This window comes from Ictidomys tridecemlineatus, chromosome 1, assembly GCF_052094955.1.
Source record: "Ictidomys tridecemlineatus isolate mIctTri1 chromosome 1, mIctTri1.hap1, whole genome shotgun sequence".
NCBI classification, from domain to species: Eukaryota; Metazoa; Chordata; class Mammalia; order Rodentia; family Sciuridae; genus Ictidomys; species Ictidomys tridecemlineatus.
Window position 1 is genome coordinate 179,286,472 of NC_135477.1, and position 16,071 is coordinate 179,302,542.

General features: G+C 38.3%; 1 long non-coding RNA gene across 1 annotated transcript in view; it reads left to right on the forward strand.

Annotated features, from left to right (window-relative positions):
- Nucleotides 1-15,811, forward strand: part of LOC120885487 (uncharacterized) — a 114,742-nt gene extending 98,931 nt beyond the window's left edge. Inside the window, exon 3 of the long non-coding RNA XR_005728134.2 lies at nt 15,631-15,811. This is a non-coding gene — a long non-coding RNA (uncharacterized LOC120885487). The remainder of the gene's footprint in view (nt 1-15,630) is intronic.
- The last annotated feature ends 260 nt before the right edge of the window (nt 15,812-16,071 follow it).

Sequence of the window (16,071 nt, forward strand, 5' to 3'; positions counted from 1 at the left end):
TTTTCTGCACAAATCCCTCAACAAGTGACTCATAACCCTTCACAGGGCTTTAAATACCTATTCCACAACTAGAAATGTGGTCACAATGTGGCATTTCCTTCCCCCTTCCTCCATAGTTTCATTATCAGCAACTGCTTTGCATCAATTCTTTTAAACCCAACTTCAAGATCAAGGAAAAATGAGGAAGGGTGTCCAAAGGCCATGATGACATGTGTCAAGTATCTATTAGGAAATAGAAGTTCCCTAGCAAGGTATTTGCTGAGAGACTGAGGCTGAAATGTATTCACAGGAAGCATAGCATAGGGTATTAAGAGACTCTCCATACTGAGAGGAGATATGATTGAAATAACCAATCCACAAATATTTCCCTGGAGACTGGAGTTTCCTATTACTTGTCACTAACAAGCAGTGTGCCCCAACCCCAGTATAATTTGTACTCTACTTTTACTTAGAGCTGTCTACCTAGGGTCTAGCAGACTACCCAGCATGAAGTAGATTTTCAGCAATTAATAGTTTCCTATTAAACTTTTTGAAACCTCAGTGTACAGGTCAGAATTACAGTAATTGTATAAGTTCCCAAAGTCATTAAGAATGAAATACCACAAAATATATGACTTGCAACAGTAGAAATCTGTTCCCTCACTGTTCTTGAGGATAGAAGTCCAAATTTAAGGTGTAAAGAGAATCATGGTGTCTCTAAAGTCTGTAGGAAAGCTGCTCAACTGACTCTTCCTAGCTTCCATGCTGGTCCTCAACTGCTGGCATCCTTTGGTGTACAGCTGCATTGTTCCAGTCTCTGCCTCTGTCACCACATGGCTTCTCCTTGTGTGTCTCTGTCTCCTCTCTTTTCTTTAAAAGGACACTAATTGTACTCAATCAAGAGTTTATGATGCTTCAGTATGACAAGTTCTTATGTAATTACATCTGCAACAATCCTATTTCCAAATCAGGTCACTTTATGAGGTAGTAGAGGATAGAACTTCAGCATAATTTGCTTTTTGAGAGGGGGATTCAATTGGCCCACAACAAGGATAACTTCAGACATCTAATCTATCTCATGATTTGTTAGGGGGATCTTCGGGGCTAATGTATGAAAAACTCTTTAGAAATGACAGATACTATTCACATGACTAGAAGAATTTCTTCTGACCATTTGTCCTGAGGTTTATAGTAATCTTTCATTAAACTTTATTTTTTTTATTGTTGGTAGTTCAAAACATTACACAGTTCTTAATATATCATATTTCACAGTTGGATTCAAGTGGGTTATGAACTCCCATTTTTACCCAGTATACAGATTGCTGTATCACACCAGTTACACTTCCATTGATTTACATATTGCCATTCTAGTGTCTGATGTATTCTGCTGTCTATCCTATTCTCTACTATCCCCCCTCACCTCCCCTCCCCTCCCCTTCCCTCTTCTCTCTCTACCCCCTCTACTGTAAATCATTTCTTCCACTTGTATTATTCTTCTCTTACCCCTCCTTTCCTCTTATATGTAATTTTGTAAAACCCTGAGGATCAACCTCCCTTTTCATGCAATTTCCCTTCTCTCTCCCTTTCCCTCCCACCTCTCATCCCTGTTTAATGTTAATCTTCTCTAGCTCTTCATCCCTACCCTGTCCTTAGTTATTCCCCTTATATCAATGAAGTCATTTGGCATTTGTTTTTTAAGGATTTGCTAGCTTCACTTAGCATAATCTGCTCTAATGCCATCCATTTCCCTCCAAATTCTATGATTTTGTCATTTCTTAATGCAGAGTAATACTCCATTGTGTATAAATGCCACATTTTTGTTATCCATTCATCCACTGAAGGGCATCTAGGTTGGTTCCACAATCTTGCTATCGTGAATTGTGCTGCTATGAACATCGATGTAGCAGTGTCCCTGTAACATGCTCTTATTAGGTCTTTAGGGAAGAGACCTAGAAGGGGAATAGCTGGGTCAAATGGTGGTTCCATTCCCAACTTTCCAAGAAATGTCCATACTGCTTTCCAAATTGGCCACACCAATTTGCAGTCCCACCAACAATGAACAAGTGTACCCTTTTCCCCACATCCTCTCCAGCACTTGTTGTTGTTGGACTTCCTAATGGCTGCCAATCTTACTGGAGTGAGATGGTATGTTAGGGTGGTTTTGATTTGCATTTCTCTGACTGCTAGCGATGGTGAGCATTTTTTCATGTACTTATTGATTGATTGTATGTCCTCCTCTGAGAAGTGTCTGTTCAGGTCCTTGGCCCATTTGTTGATTGGGTTATTTGTTATCTTATTTTCTAATTTTTTGAGTTCTTTGTATACTCTGGATATTAGGGCTCTATCTGAAGTGTGTGGAGTAAAGATTTGTTCCCAGGATGTAGGCTCCCTGTTGACCTCTCTTATTGTTTCTTTTGCTGAGAAAAAACTTTTTAGTTTGAGTAAGTCCCATTTGTTGATTCTAGCTGTTAACTCTTGCACTATGGGTGTCCTATTGAGGAATTTGGAGCCCGACCCCACAGTATGTAGATCATAGCCAACTTTTTCTTCTATCAGATGCCACATCTCTGATTTAATATCAAGCTCCTTGATCCATTTTGAGTTAACTTTTGTGCATGGTGAGAGAAAGGGTTTCAATTTCATTTTGTTGCATATGGATTTCCAGTTTTCCCAGCACCATTTGTTGAAGATGCTATCCTTCCTCCAATGCATGCTTTTAGCCCCTTTATCAAATATAAGATAGTTGTAATTTTGTGGATTGGTTTCTGTGTCCTCTATTCTGTACCATTGGGCCACCCGCCTGTTTTGGTACCAGTACCATGCTGTTTTTGTTACTATTGCTCTATAGTATAGTTTGAAGTCTGGTATCGCTATACCGCCTGATTCACACTTCCTGCTTAGCATTGTTTTTGCTATTCTGGGTCTTTTATTTTTCCATATGAATTTCATGATTGTTTTATCTATTTCTAGAAGAAATGCTGTTGGGATTTTGATTGGCATTGCATTGAACTTATAGAGAACTTTTTGGTAATATCGCCATTTTGATGATGTTAGTTCTGCCTATCCATGAACAGGGTATATTTTTCCATCTTCTAAGGTCTTCCTCTATATCTTTCTTTAGGGTTCTGTAGTTTTCATTGAATAAGTCTTTCACCTTTTTTGTTAGGTTGATTCCCAAGTATTTTATTATTTTTGAGGATATTGTGAATGGGGTGGTTGTCCTCATTTCCATTTCAGAGGCTTTGTCGCTGATATACAGGAATGCCTTTGATTTATGCATGTTGTTTTTATATCCTGCCACTTTGCTGAATTCATTTATTAGCTCTAATAGTTTCTTTGTAGACCCTTTTGGGTCTGCTAGGTATAGAATCATGTCATCTGCAAATAGTGATAATTTAAGTTCTTCTTTTCCTATTTTTATGCCTTTAATTTCTTTTGTCTGTCTAATTGCTCTGGCCAGTGTTTTGAGAACTATGTTGAACAGAAGTGGTGAGAGAGGGCATTCCTGTCTTGTTCCAGATTTTAGAGGGAATGCCTTCAATTTTTCTCCATTCAGAATGATGCTAGCCTGAGGCTTAGCATAGATTGCTTTTACAATGTTGAGGTATGTTCCTGTTATCCCTAGTTTTTCGAGAGTTTTGAACATAAAGGGATGCTGTACTTTGTCGAATGCTTTTGCTGCATCTATCGAGATGATCATATGGTTCTTATTTTTAAGTCTATTGATGTGGTGAATAACATTTATTGATTTCCATATATTGAACCAGCCTTGCATCCCAGGGATGAATCCTACTTGATCATGGTCCATAATTTTTTTGATATGTTTTTGTATCCGATTCGCCCAGAATTTTATTGAGGATTTTTGCATCTAGGTTCATTAGAGATATTGGTCTGTAGTTTTCTTTCTTTGAAGTGTCTTTGTCTGGTTTCGGAATCAGGATGATGTTGGCCTCGTAGAATGAATTTGGAAGTTCTCCCTCTTTTTCTATTTCCTGGAATAGCTTGAAAAGTATTGGTATTAGTTCCTCTTTAAAGGTTTTGTAGAACTCTGCTGTATACCCATCCAGTCCTGGGCTTTTCTTAGATGGTAATCTTTTGGTGTTTTCTTCTATATCCTCAATTGACATTGGTCTGTTTAGGTTGTCTATATCCACCTGACTCAATCTGGGCAGATTATATGACTTAAGAAATTTATCGATGCCTTCACTATCTTCTATTTTATTGGATTATAAGGATTCAAAATAATTTCTGATTATCTTCTGTATTTCTGAAGTGTCTGTTGTGATATTGCCTTTTTCACCCCGTATGCTAGTAATTTGAGTTCTCTCTCTTCTTCTCTTCGCTAGCATGGCTAAGGGTCTGTCAATTTTATTTATTTTTTCAAAGAACCAACGTTTAGTTTTGTCGATTTTTTCAATTGTTTCTTTTGTTTCGATTTCATTAATTTCAGCTCTGATTTTAATTATTTCTTGCCTTCTACTTCTTTTGCTGTTGTTTTGCTCTTCTTTTTCTAGGATCTTGAGATGAAGTATGAGATCATTTATTTGTTGGTTTTTCCTTTTTTTTAAGGAATGAACTCCAGGCAATGAATTTTCCTCTTAGAATTGCTTTCATTGTGTCTCATAGATTCTGATATGTTGTGTCTGTGTTTTCATTTATCTCTAAGAATTTTTTAATTTCCTCCTTGATGTCTTCTAAAACCCATTGATCATTCAGAAACCTATTGTTCATTCTCCAAGTGATGCATGATTTTTCTTTCCTTCTTTTATCGTTGATTTTCAGTTTCATTCCATTATGATCAGATAAGATGCATGGTATTATCTCTACTCCTTTATATTGTCTAAGAGTTGCCCTGTGACATAATATATGATCTATTTTTGAGAAGGATCCATGTGCTGCTGAGAAAAAAGTGTAACTGCTTGATGTTGGGTGGTATATTCTATATATGTCAATTAAGTCTAGGTTGTTAATTGTGGTATTGAGTTCTATAGTTTCCTTATTCAACTTTTGTTTGGAAGATCTGTCAAGTGGTGAGAGAGGTGTGTTGAAGTCTCCCATGATTATTGTATGATGGTCTATTAGACTCTTGAACTTGAGAAGAGTTTGCTTGATGAACACAGCTGCACCATTATTTGGGGCATATATATTTATGATTGTTATGTCTTGTTGGTGTATGGTTCCCTTGAGCAGTATGTAGTGTCCCTCTTTATCCCTTTTGATTAACTTTGGCTTGAAATCTATTTTATTTGATATGAGTATGGATACTCCTGCTTGTTTCCGCATTCCATATGAGTGGTATGATTTTTCCCAACCTTTCACCTTCAGTCTATGTATATCTTTTCCTATCAAATGCGTCTCCTGTAGGCAGCATATTGTTGGGTCTTGTTTTGTGATCCATTCAACTAGCCTGTGTCTCTTAATTGGTGAGTTTAAGCCATTAACATTTAGGGTTATTATTGAGATATGGTTTGTTCTTCCAGCCATATTTGTTTATTAATGCTACTAAACCTGATTTGTTTTCCTCTTTGATTATTTTCCCCCCTTTACTGTCCTACCTCCCACTTTTGGTTTTCATTGTTGTTTTCTATTTTCTCTTCCTGTAATGTTTTGCCAAGGATTTTTTGAAGAGATGGTTTTCTAGCTGCAAATTCTTTTAACTTTTGTTTTATCGTGGAAGGTTTTTAATTTCATCTTCTATCCTGAAGCTTAATTTCGCCGGATACATGATTCTTGGTTGAAACCCATTTCCTTTTAGTGTTTGAAATCTGTTATTCCAGGATCTTCTAGCTTTTAGAGTCTGTGTTGAGAGATCAGCTGTTATCCTGATTGGTTTACCCCTAAATGTAATCTGCTTCCTTTCTCTTGTAGCTTTTAAAATTCTCTCTTTTTTCTGTATGTTGGACATTTTCATTATAATATGTCTAGGTGTGGATCTCTTATGATTTTGCACATTCGGCGTCCTGTAGGCTTCTAGGATTTGGGATTCTGTCTCATTCTTCAAGTCTGGGAAGTTTTCTCGTATTATTTCACTGAATAGATTGTTTATTCCTTTGGTTTGGAGCTCTGTGCCTTCCTGTATCCCAATGACTCTTAAGTTTGGTCTTTTAATATTATACCATAATTCTTGGATGTTCTGCTCATGGTTTCTTAGCAGACTTGCTGAGCTGTCTATGTTCTTTTCATGTTGAAATACTTTGTCTTCATTGTCTGATGTTCTATCTTCTAAGAGATCTACTCTGCTGGTAGTATTCTCAATTGAGTTTTTAAGTTGGTTTATTGCTTCCTGCATTTCTAGGATTTCTATTTGTTTGTTTTTATTACCTCTATCTCCCTCTGAAATTGATCTTTTACTTCCTGTATTTGTTTATGTAGTTCCTTGTGAATGTGATCTTTCATTGTCTGATTTTGCTGTCTAATGTCTTCCTTGAGACTCCAGATCATCTGAAGCATGTATATCCTGAACTCTTTATCTGACATTCTATCTGTTTCAGCTATTACCTCTTCTAAAGTTGAGTTGACCTGCATTGCTTGTGGTCCTTTCTTTCCTTGTCTTTTCATACTGCTGGCGTTTCTTTCTGCTTGGTGAAACTGTTGTGTTTTTGAAATTTTTCCTCTATTTATTTATATGGCTCTTGTATAGTTCAAAAATCTCCCTTGCAGGGCAGGTAGTGGCTGTGATCCTCCTCCAATTGGGGTGATCTGTCTACCATGCTGGCGGGCCACTAGGTCTGCTCTGCCAGTCGGTCGAAGGTCCGCCTATCCAGCAGGCACGTGAGGCACCTCTGTCACTCCGCAGGTTGCTGGGCCTGACCTGCCCGTGGGTCGCAGGTCCGCCTACCTTGCAGGTGCAGGGAGAGGGGGCGGCTCTGCCCCTCAGCAGGCCGATGGGCCTGATCTGCCAGTGGTCACAGTCCCGCCTACCTTGCAGGCACTGGGGGAGGGGGCGGGCCTGCCCCTCAGCAGACCGCTCCACGTGTCCTGCTGGTGTGTCGCAGGTCCATCTACCCTGCAGGCGCATGGGGCAGCTCTGTCACTCTACAGGTTGCTGGGCCTGACCTGCCCGTGGGTCGCAGGTCTGCCTACCTTGCAGGTGCGGGGGGGAGGGGGCGTCTCCGCCCCTCAGCAGGCTGCTGGGCCTGATCTGCTGGTGGTCACAGTCCCGCCTACCTTGCAGGCACTGGGGGAGGGGGCGGGCCTGCCCCTCAGCAGGCCGCTGGGCTTGATGTGCCCGTGGTCAGAGTTCCGCCTACCTTGCAGGCACAGGGGGAGTGGGCGGGTCTGCCCCTCAGCAGGCCACTGGGCCTGTTGTGCCGGTGGTCAGAGTTCCACCTAACTTGCAGGCATGGAGGGAGGGGGCGGCTCCGCCCCTCAGCAGGCCGCTGGGCCTGATGTGCAGGTGGTCAGAGTTCCGCCTAACTTGCAGGCACCAAGGGAGGGGGTGGGCCTGCCCCTCAGCAGGCCGATGGACCTGTCCTGCTGGTGTGTGGCAGGTGCGCTTACCCTGCAGGCTTGTGGGGCAGCTCTGTCACTCCACAGGTTGCTGGGCCTGACCTGCCCGTGGGTCGCAAGTCCGCCTACCTTGCAGGTGCGGGGGGTGGGGCGGCTCTGCCCCTCAGCAGGCTCTCATTAAAATTTAAATTGTCAACATGGGTACTTAAAAAATGTTCATAGCTTATTGATTGCATTAATATATAATCATGTACCACATAATAATGATAGATTGTATATGTGCTGATGGTACCTTAAGATCACAATAGAGCTAAAAAATTCCTATAGACTAGTGACATCATGGCTGTCAAAATACTGTAGCCCATGGTATTGCTTACATGTCTGCAGTGTGATGATGCTGGTGTTATCAGACCCACTGTGCTGCTAGTCACACAGAAGCATGGCACAGATAATATCCAGAATTAATCCTGGTGATAATAAATGACCATGTTACCAGTTTATGTACTTACAATGCTACATGTTTCATCATTATTGTATAGTGTACTCCTTCTACTTATGAAGAAAATTTACCATAAGACAGAGTGCAGGCAGCAGCCTCATATATCTTGTGTTTGCCACATATCCTTTTAAAAAAATATTTTATTTGTTATATATGACAGCAGAATGCAGTATAATTCATTTCATATGTTGAGCACAATTTTTCATCTCTCTGCTTGTATACAAAGTACATTCACACCATTCCTGTCTTTTTCATATATGTACTTAGGGTAGTGATGTCCATCTCATTCCACCATCTTTTTTTACCCTCTTGCCCCCTCTCTCTTCCTCCTTCCCCTTTGCCCTATCTATGGTTTGTCTAATCTTCCCATGCCCCCCCTCCCAATACCACTATGAATCAGCCTCCTTATATCAGAGAAAACATTCAGCATTTGAATTTTGGGGATTGACTCAGTTCACTTAGCATGATATTCTCCAACTTCATCCATTTACCTGCAAATGCCATGATTTTATTCTCTTTTATTGCTGAGCAATATTCCATTATGTATATACACCACATTTTCTTTATCCATTCATCCACTGAAGGGCATCTAGGTTGGTTCAACAGTTTAGCTATTGTGAATTGTGCTGCAATAAACATCAATGTGGCTGTGTCCCTGTAGTATGCTGTTTTTAAGTCCTTTGGAACTCAGGAGTGGAATAGCTGGGTCAAAAGGTGGTTCCATTCTCAGATTTCCAAGGAATCTCCATACTGCTTTCAATATTGGCTGCACCATTTTGTAGTCCTACCAGCAATGTGTGAGTGTGCCTTTTCCCCCACATCCTCTCCAACACTTATTGTTTGTCTTCATAATAGCTGCCATTCTGACTGGAGTGAGATGATATCTTAGAGTAGTTTTGATGTGCATTTCTCTTATTGCTAAATATGTTGAACATTTTTTTAATATATTTGTTGATTTATTGTATATCATCATCTGAGAAGTGTCTCTTCAGGTCCTTGGCCCATTTATTGATTGGGTTATTTGTTTTTTGGAGTTTAGCTTTTTGAGTTCTTTATATACCCTAGAGATTAGTGCTCTATCTGATATGCAAGTGGTAAAAATTTTCTCCCAAGCTGTAGGCCCTCTATTCACCTCAGTGATTGTTCCTTTTGCTGAGAAAAGGCTTTTTAGTTTGAATCCATCCCATTTATTAATTCTTGATTTTAACTCTTACACTATAGGAGTCTTGTTAAGGAAGTAGGGGCTAATTCAATATGATGGAGATTTGGGCCTCCTTTTTCTTCTAGTAGACTCAGGGTCTCTGGTTCAATTCCTAGGTCCTTGATACACTTTGAGTTGAGTTTTGTGCATGGTGAGAGATAGGGTTTTAATTTCATTTTGTTGCATATGGATCTCTAGTTTTCCCAGCACCATTTGTTGAATGAGCTATCTTTTTTCCAATGTATATTTTTGGCACCTTTGTTTAATATAAGATAACTGTAATTATGTGGGTTAGTCTCTGTGTCCTCTCTATATATTAGTCTATCTTGATGCCAATACCATGCTGTTTTTGTTACTATTGCTCTGTAGTATAGTTTAAGGTCTGGTATAGTAATGCCACCTGCTTCACTCTTCTTGCTAAGGATTGCTTTAGCTATTCTGGGTCTCTTATTTTCTAGATGAATTTCATGACTGATTTTTCTATTTCTATGAGGAATGTAATTGGGATTTTGATCAGAATTGCATTAAATCTGTATAATGCTTTTGGTAGTATGGTCATTTTGACAATATTAATTCTGCCTATCCAGAACAAAGGAGACCTTTCCATCTTAAAAGGTCTTCTTTAATTTCTTTCTTTTAGCATTCTGTAGTTTTCATTGTAGAGGTCTTTTACCTCTTTTAAATAAAATACTTTCCCAAGTATTTTATTAATTTTTTGAGGCTATTATAAATGGGGTAGTTTTCCTCATTTCCCTTTCAGAGGATTTGTCACTGATATATAGAAATGCCTTTGATTTAAGTATTCTGCTGTTGCTTTTCTATTCTGCTACTTTATTGAATTCATTTACTAGTTTTAGGCATTTTATGGTGGAATTTTTTGGGTCTTCTAGGTATAGAATCCTATGGTTGGCAAATAAGGCCAATTTGAGTTCTTCTTTTCCCATTTTTATCCCTTTAATTTCTTTCGTCTAATTGCTCTGGCCAGTTTTTCAAGAACTATGTTAAATAGAAGTGGTGAAAGAGGGCATCCCTGTCTTTGTTCAAGTTTGTAGAGGGAATACTTTCAATTTTTCTCCATTTAGGATGATAGTGGCCTGGGGCTTAGCATAGATAGCTATTACAATGTTCAGATATGTTCCTGTTATCCCTAGTTTCTAGTGTTTTGAACATGAAGGGGTGCTGTATTTTGTCGAATGCTTTCTATTGAGATGATCATATGGTCCCTGTCTTTTTTTAATATTTATTTTTTAGTTGTAGTTGAATACAATACCTTTATTTATTTATTTTTATGTGGTGCTGAGGATCAAACCCAGGGCCTCAAACGTGATAGGAAACAACTCTACCGCTGAGCCACAACCCCAGCCCTGGTTCTTAGTCTTTCTCTATTGATGTGATGAATTACATTTATTGATTTCCTTATGTTGAACCAACCTTGCATACCTGGGATGAACCCCACTTGATAGTGGTGCACTATCCTTTTGATACATTTTTGAATTTGATTTGCTAAGATTTTATTGAGAATTTTTGCATCTATGTTCATTAGAGATATTGGTCTGAAGTTTTCTTTCTTTGATGTGTCTTTGCCTGGTTTTAGAATCAGGGTGATATTGGCCTCATAGAATGAGTTTGGAAGTGCTCCCTCTTTTTCTCTTTCCTGAAATAAATTGAAGAGTACTGGTATAGGTTCTTCTTTAAAAGTCTTGTAGAACTTGGCTGTGTATCCATCCAGTCCCGAGCTTTTCTTGGTTGGTAGACTTCTGATGAAGTCTTCTATTTCATCACTTAAAATTGATGTTTAAATTGTGTATATCATTCTGATTCAATTTGGGCAAATCATATGACTCTAGTCATATGCCTTGTATATTTTCTATTTTATTGGAATACAAGTTTTCAAAATAATTTCTAACTATCTTCTGTATTTCTGTAGTGTCTGTTGTGATATTTCCTTTTTTATCTCGTATTTTAGTAATTTGACTCTTCTCTCTCCTTCTCTTTGTTAGCAATGGCTAAGGGTTTGTCAATTTTATTTAGTTCTTCAAAGAACCAACTTTTTGTTTTGTCAGTTTTTTCAATTGTTTCTTTGTTTCAATTTTATTGATTCCAGCTCTGATTTTAATTATTTCCTGTCTTTTAATTATTTACTGCTTTTGGTATTGATTTGGTCTTATTTTCTAGGGCTTTGAGACATAATGTTAAGTCATTTATTTGTTGACTTTTTCTTCTTTTAAGGAATGAACTCCATGCAATGAACTTTCCTCTTAGTATTGCCTTCATAGTGTTCCAGAAATTTCAATACATTGTATCTATATTCTCATTCACCTCTAATAATTTTTAAATATCCTCCTTGATGTCTTTTGCAACCCATTGTTCATTCAGTAGCATATTATTTAGTCTCCAGGTGTTGTAGTAGCTTTTATTTTCTACTTTATCATTGATTTCTAACTTTATTGCATTATGATCTGATAGAATGCAGGGTAGTAGCTCTATTTTTTAATATTTGCTAAGAGTTGTTTTGTGGCATAATATGTGGTCTATTTTAGAGAAGGATCCACATGTTGCTGAGAAGAAAGTGTATTCATTCACTGAAGGATGAAATATTCTATATATGTCAGTTAAGTCTAATTTATTGATTGTATTATTGAGTTCTATAGTTTCTTTGTTCAGCTTTTGTTTGGATCATCTTTCCTGTGGTGAAAGAGGTGTTAAAGTCACCCAGATTTATTGTGTTGTGGTTTGTTTGACTCTTAAACTTGAGAAAAGTTTATCTGATGAACGTAGATGCTCCACTGTTTGGGGCATAGATATTTATGATTGTTATGTCTTGTTTATGAATGGTTCCCTTAAACAATATGAAATGTCCTTCTTTTTCCTTTTTGATTAACTTTGGCTTGAAGTCTGTTTTATTTGATATGAGGATGAAAACCCCTGTTTGCTTCCACAGTCCATGTGAGTGGTATGATTTTTCCCAACCTTTCACCTTCAGTCTGTGTATATCTTTTCCTATGAGATGAGTCTCTTGGAGACAGCATATTGTTGAGTCTTTTTTAAAAAAATCCAATCTGCCAGTCTATGTCTTTTTATTGGTGTGTTTAGGCCATTGACATTTAGGGTTATTATTAGACATGATGTGTATTCCCAGCCATTTTTGTTTGTTTTTGGCATTTAACTTAACTTGGTTTCTCCTTTGATTAGTTTTTCCTTAAGTGTAATACCTTCCTTCACTGATTTTCATTGTTGTTTTTCAATTCCTCTCCATGGAATATTTTGCTGAGGATGTTCTATAGTGCAGAGTTTTGAGTTGTATATTCTTTTAAATTTTGTTTATCATGGAATGTTTTATTTCATCATCAAATCTAAAGCTCAATTTTGCTGGATATAATACTCTTGGTTGGCATCCATTTTCTTTCAGAGCTTAATATATGTTGTTCCAGGATCTTCTAGCTTTCAGGGTCTGGGTTGAAAATCTGCACATAATCTAATTAGTTTCCCCCTATATGTAATTGATTCCTTTCTCTCATGGTTTTTAATGTTCTCTCCTTATTCTGTATGTTAGGCATTTTCATTGTACTGTGCCTTGGTGTGGATGTTGTGATTTTGTACATTTGGCGTCCAATTGAATTTGAATTTGGTTTGAATTTGGTTTTCCAATTCCTTATTCATGTTTGGAAAATTTTCTGATATTATTTCATTGTATGGATTGCTCATTCCTTTGGTTTGGAACTCTATTCCTTCCTCTATCCCAATAACTCTTAAATTTGATCTTTTAAATGTTATCCCATATTTCTTGAATGTTCTGCTCATGTTTTCTTACCATTTTCACTGTGTTGTCTACATTCTTTTCAAGATTATATATTTTGCCTTCATTGTCTGAGGTCCTGTCTTCCAAGTGGTCTAATCTGTTGGTGATAATTTCAATTGAGCTTTTATTTTGGTTTTTTATTTCTTTCATTTCAAGGATTTCTGTTTGGGTTTTTTAAGAACCTCTGTCTCCCTATTGAAGTAATATTTTGCTTCCTGCACTTGTTTATGTAGCACTTTGTCGAAATGTTCTTTTGCTGACTGTATTTGCTCTTATATCATCCTTTAATTCACAGAACATTTTAACCATGTACATTCTGAACTCCTTCTCTGTCATTTCTTCTGCTATGCTTGACATAGAATATAATAATGTGGAATCTTGATATGTTTGGGGCACTTTCTCCCCTTCTATTTTCATATTGCTTGTGTGTCTTCTCTTTTAGCACTGTGGATTTGAGGTATTACCGTTTTTACCCTACAGGGCTACAGTGCACCTATTGGGATTCAAGACCTATCCTTTGAGATGAAGGACAATGTTATCAGCTCCCAATGTAAACAGTATACACCCTAAGAAGAAATGTTTGCTATTAAGATGTTTACATTTTGGTCACAATGTAAAGAAATGGTGAATTCAATTACTATCTACAGTATACTCAGTAGGTTTGTAAAAGGGTTTACAGTTTTTGATGGTGGACAAAGAACCTGGGGTGAGGAGAAGGATAATATACTGAGAAGGTAAGAAGTGAAGACATAGATTTGTTGTAACTTAGGAAGTGTGAAAGAGAAATCAAAACAGGAAGGTTAGTAGCAGGAGAAGGGAGAGGAAATAATTTTGAATAGACAAGTAAGTGGGAAGATAGTAGAGTACATAGAATACACATATAATATTGAGAAAAGTTAAAATAGTAGAAATTGGTGGGATAAAAGAAATTTTATATATATATATATATACATATCACTATATATATATATATATATATATATATTATATCACAGCTATAATATCCTATTCAGATGTCCTAGTCCTCAAAATCCTACTTCATGCAAAGTACTTGGTTTCACATATGTAGTGGATGTGAGAGCAGGAGAATAGAGAGGGAGTGGGGGAAAAAAATTTTGAAGGGAGAAACAGGATTATTTTGGTTGGAAATCCATATCTTTCCTGCTTCCCTTCTCATCTAATAGGTGGGGTCCTCTGTTGGTATCTCTGCCCTCGGGATGGTGAAGGTAATCAGGTGACACTGCATCAGGGTAACAGCTGCTGGGGAGAGGGGGTAATTAGAAACTGGGTACCTGGCCAGTGGGAGCTCCAAACTGGGTGTTGCCCCCCACTGAAGAGGGTAATGAAAGTAGCCCAAGATGGAGGGGCCTGCTTTCAGTGGTGGGTTGTCAGGTCATGTGGTAGGTGGGCTTTCAAGTCGCCTGGTGGGAACCAAGCGATGGCATTGGAGGATGGGTTCAGAGATGAGCTTGTGCAGTGTGTGGCTGTCAGCTGACTTTAGAGCCTGTGTAAAGTTCTTGGGTTCAGGCAGGCCACTTCACACAGTATCTACGCTGTTGCAAAGTCACAAGACAGATGCTTAGGCCTGGAGCCCTGAATGGCATGGTGGTGGTGATTCCCATGCAGGAACAGGAATATCACTGGTATTCTCACATTTTGAGTCCCAGTTCACAGAGCAACACAGAGTGCTGCCTCCCTCTGGCCCACCATCTTGGATTCCTTTGCCACATCTCTTGATGGCATGATTGACCTAGACTATCTAGGTTTGTGTAAGTGCGTGCTATGATGTTCACACAAAGATAAAATTACCTACTGATGCACTTATCACTATGTATCTCTAAATATGTAACAACAGATCCCATAATTATGTACAACTATAATCAACCAATAAAAATTTTGGGAAAAATATCCCTATTGTCAAATAATACACGATTGTACATTATCCTTCTTTAGCCTTCAAGATGGACAGGGAAAGAGCTATCACTCTCCTTTTAGGGGTGAAAAATAGAGATATTAAATGGCATGATCAAATGCATACAAAATAATAATAGAAGCTCTGATATTGAATCTTGAATGCCACATTCCAACTTGTGACTCCTTAGCCATAAAGATGCTGAGATGATGATTTCTCCCCAGAGCCTCCTTTGCTTATTAGGTGGCCTGTTGCAGAGAGCCAGAAGTTTATCCCTGAGCCACAGAGACTTGCCATTTCTGAGAGACTTCTGTTCAACTGGCTCAAACTCTATGTGTGGTATGATAAGAAAGGAGGTGGTAAAAGTGGGTGAGAGTAAAGAACATTTCCAATGAGTAGGTGAACTCACAACTTAGTCAACAAGGCATGAATTGAGTGTGGCATACAGTATAATTAATAGTCATTTAGTGCAGAAAATTACTACCAGCTGTACAAAGCCCAAGAGTAAAGAGCTGATCAGTAAATGGTTATCTGAAAACTAGGGAGACAGCTTAAAATAAAGCCATGTTCAAGAGCCTAAAAGCTATGTTTTATTATCCTTGCTCTGGGATGAATCCATTACACTTAATAATTGCTGTTACTCAAGTTTCTTGGCCTGGTTAACAGCCCCTAGGAACATTGGGTCAAGGGTCTGTGGGAATTCTGACTAACAAAGGAACAAATATGAATGTGAGAGACCCAAATGCTGGAACTGCTTCTCAGTGTGTACCTTCTGCTTTCTTTTTTTGTAGCTTGGTTACCACCCTGTCCTTTGTCAAAGCCCATTTCTTCAATGGATCCTCCCGCCTCCTCCTTAGGAGAGTAACGAAAGCACCATCCCAAACAATCTGACATCACTCTTCAATTTAACACCCTATTGCAACTACTCCATGAGTCACCTGAGAATCTTCAGGGCAACAACAACAACAAAATAACAGGTAAAAAAATGTATGCAATGGGGGCTTGGGCTGGGGCTCAGTAGTAGAGCACTTGCCTAACATGTGTGAGGCACTGGGTTCGATTCTCAGCACTGCATATAAATAAATGAATAAATTAAAAGTCCATCAACATCTAAAAAAAATTTTTTTAAATTACGCAATGACACCAGCAAGTCCTGTAACCCTGACAGCAAAGGTACTGTCAAAGAGATGAGAGTCATATCAGAAAGTCAAGAATCAGAACAGGCCCAAGGC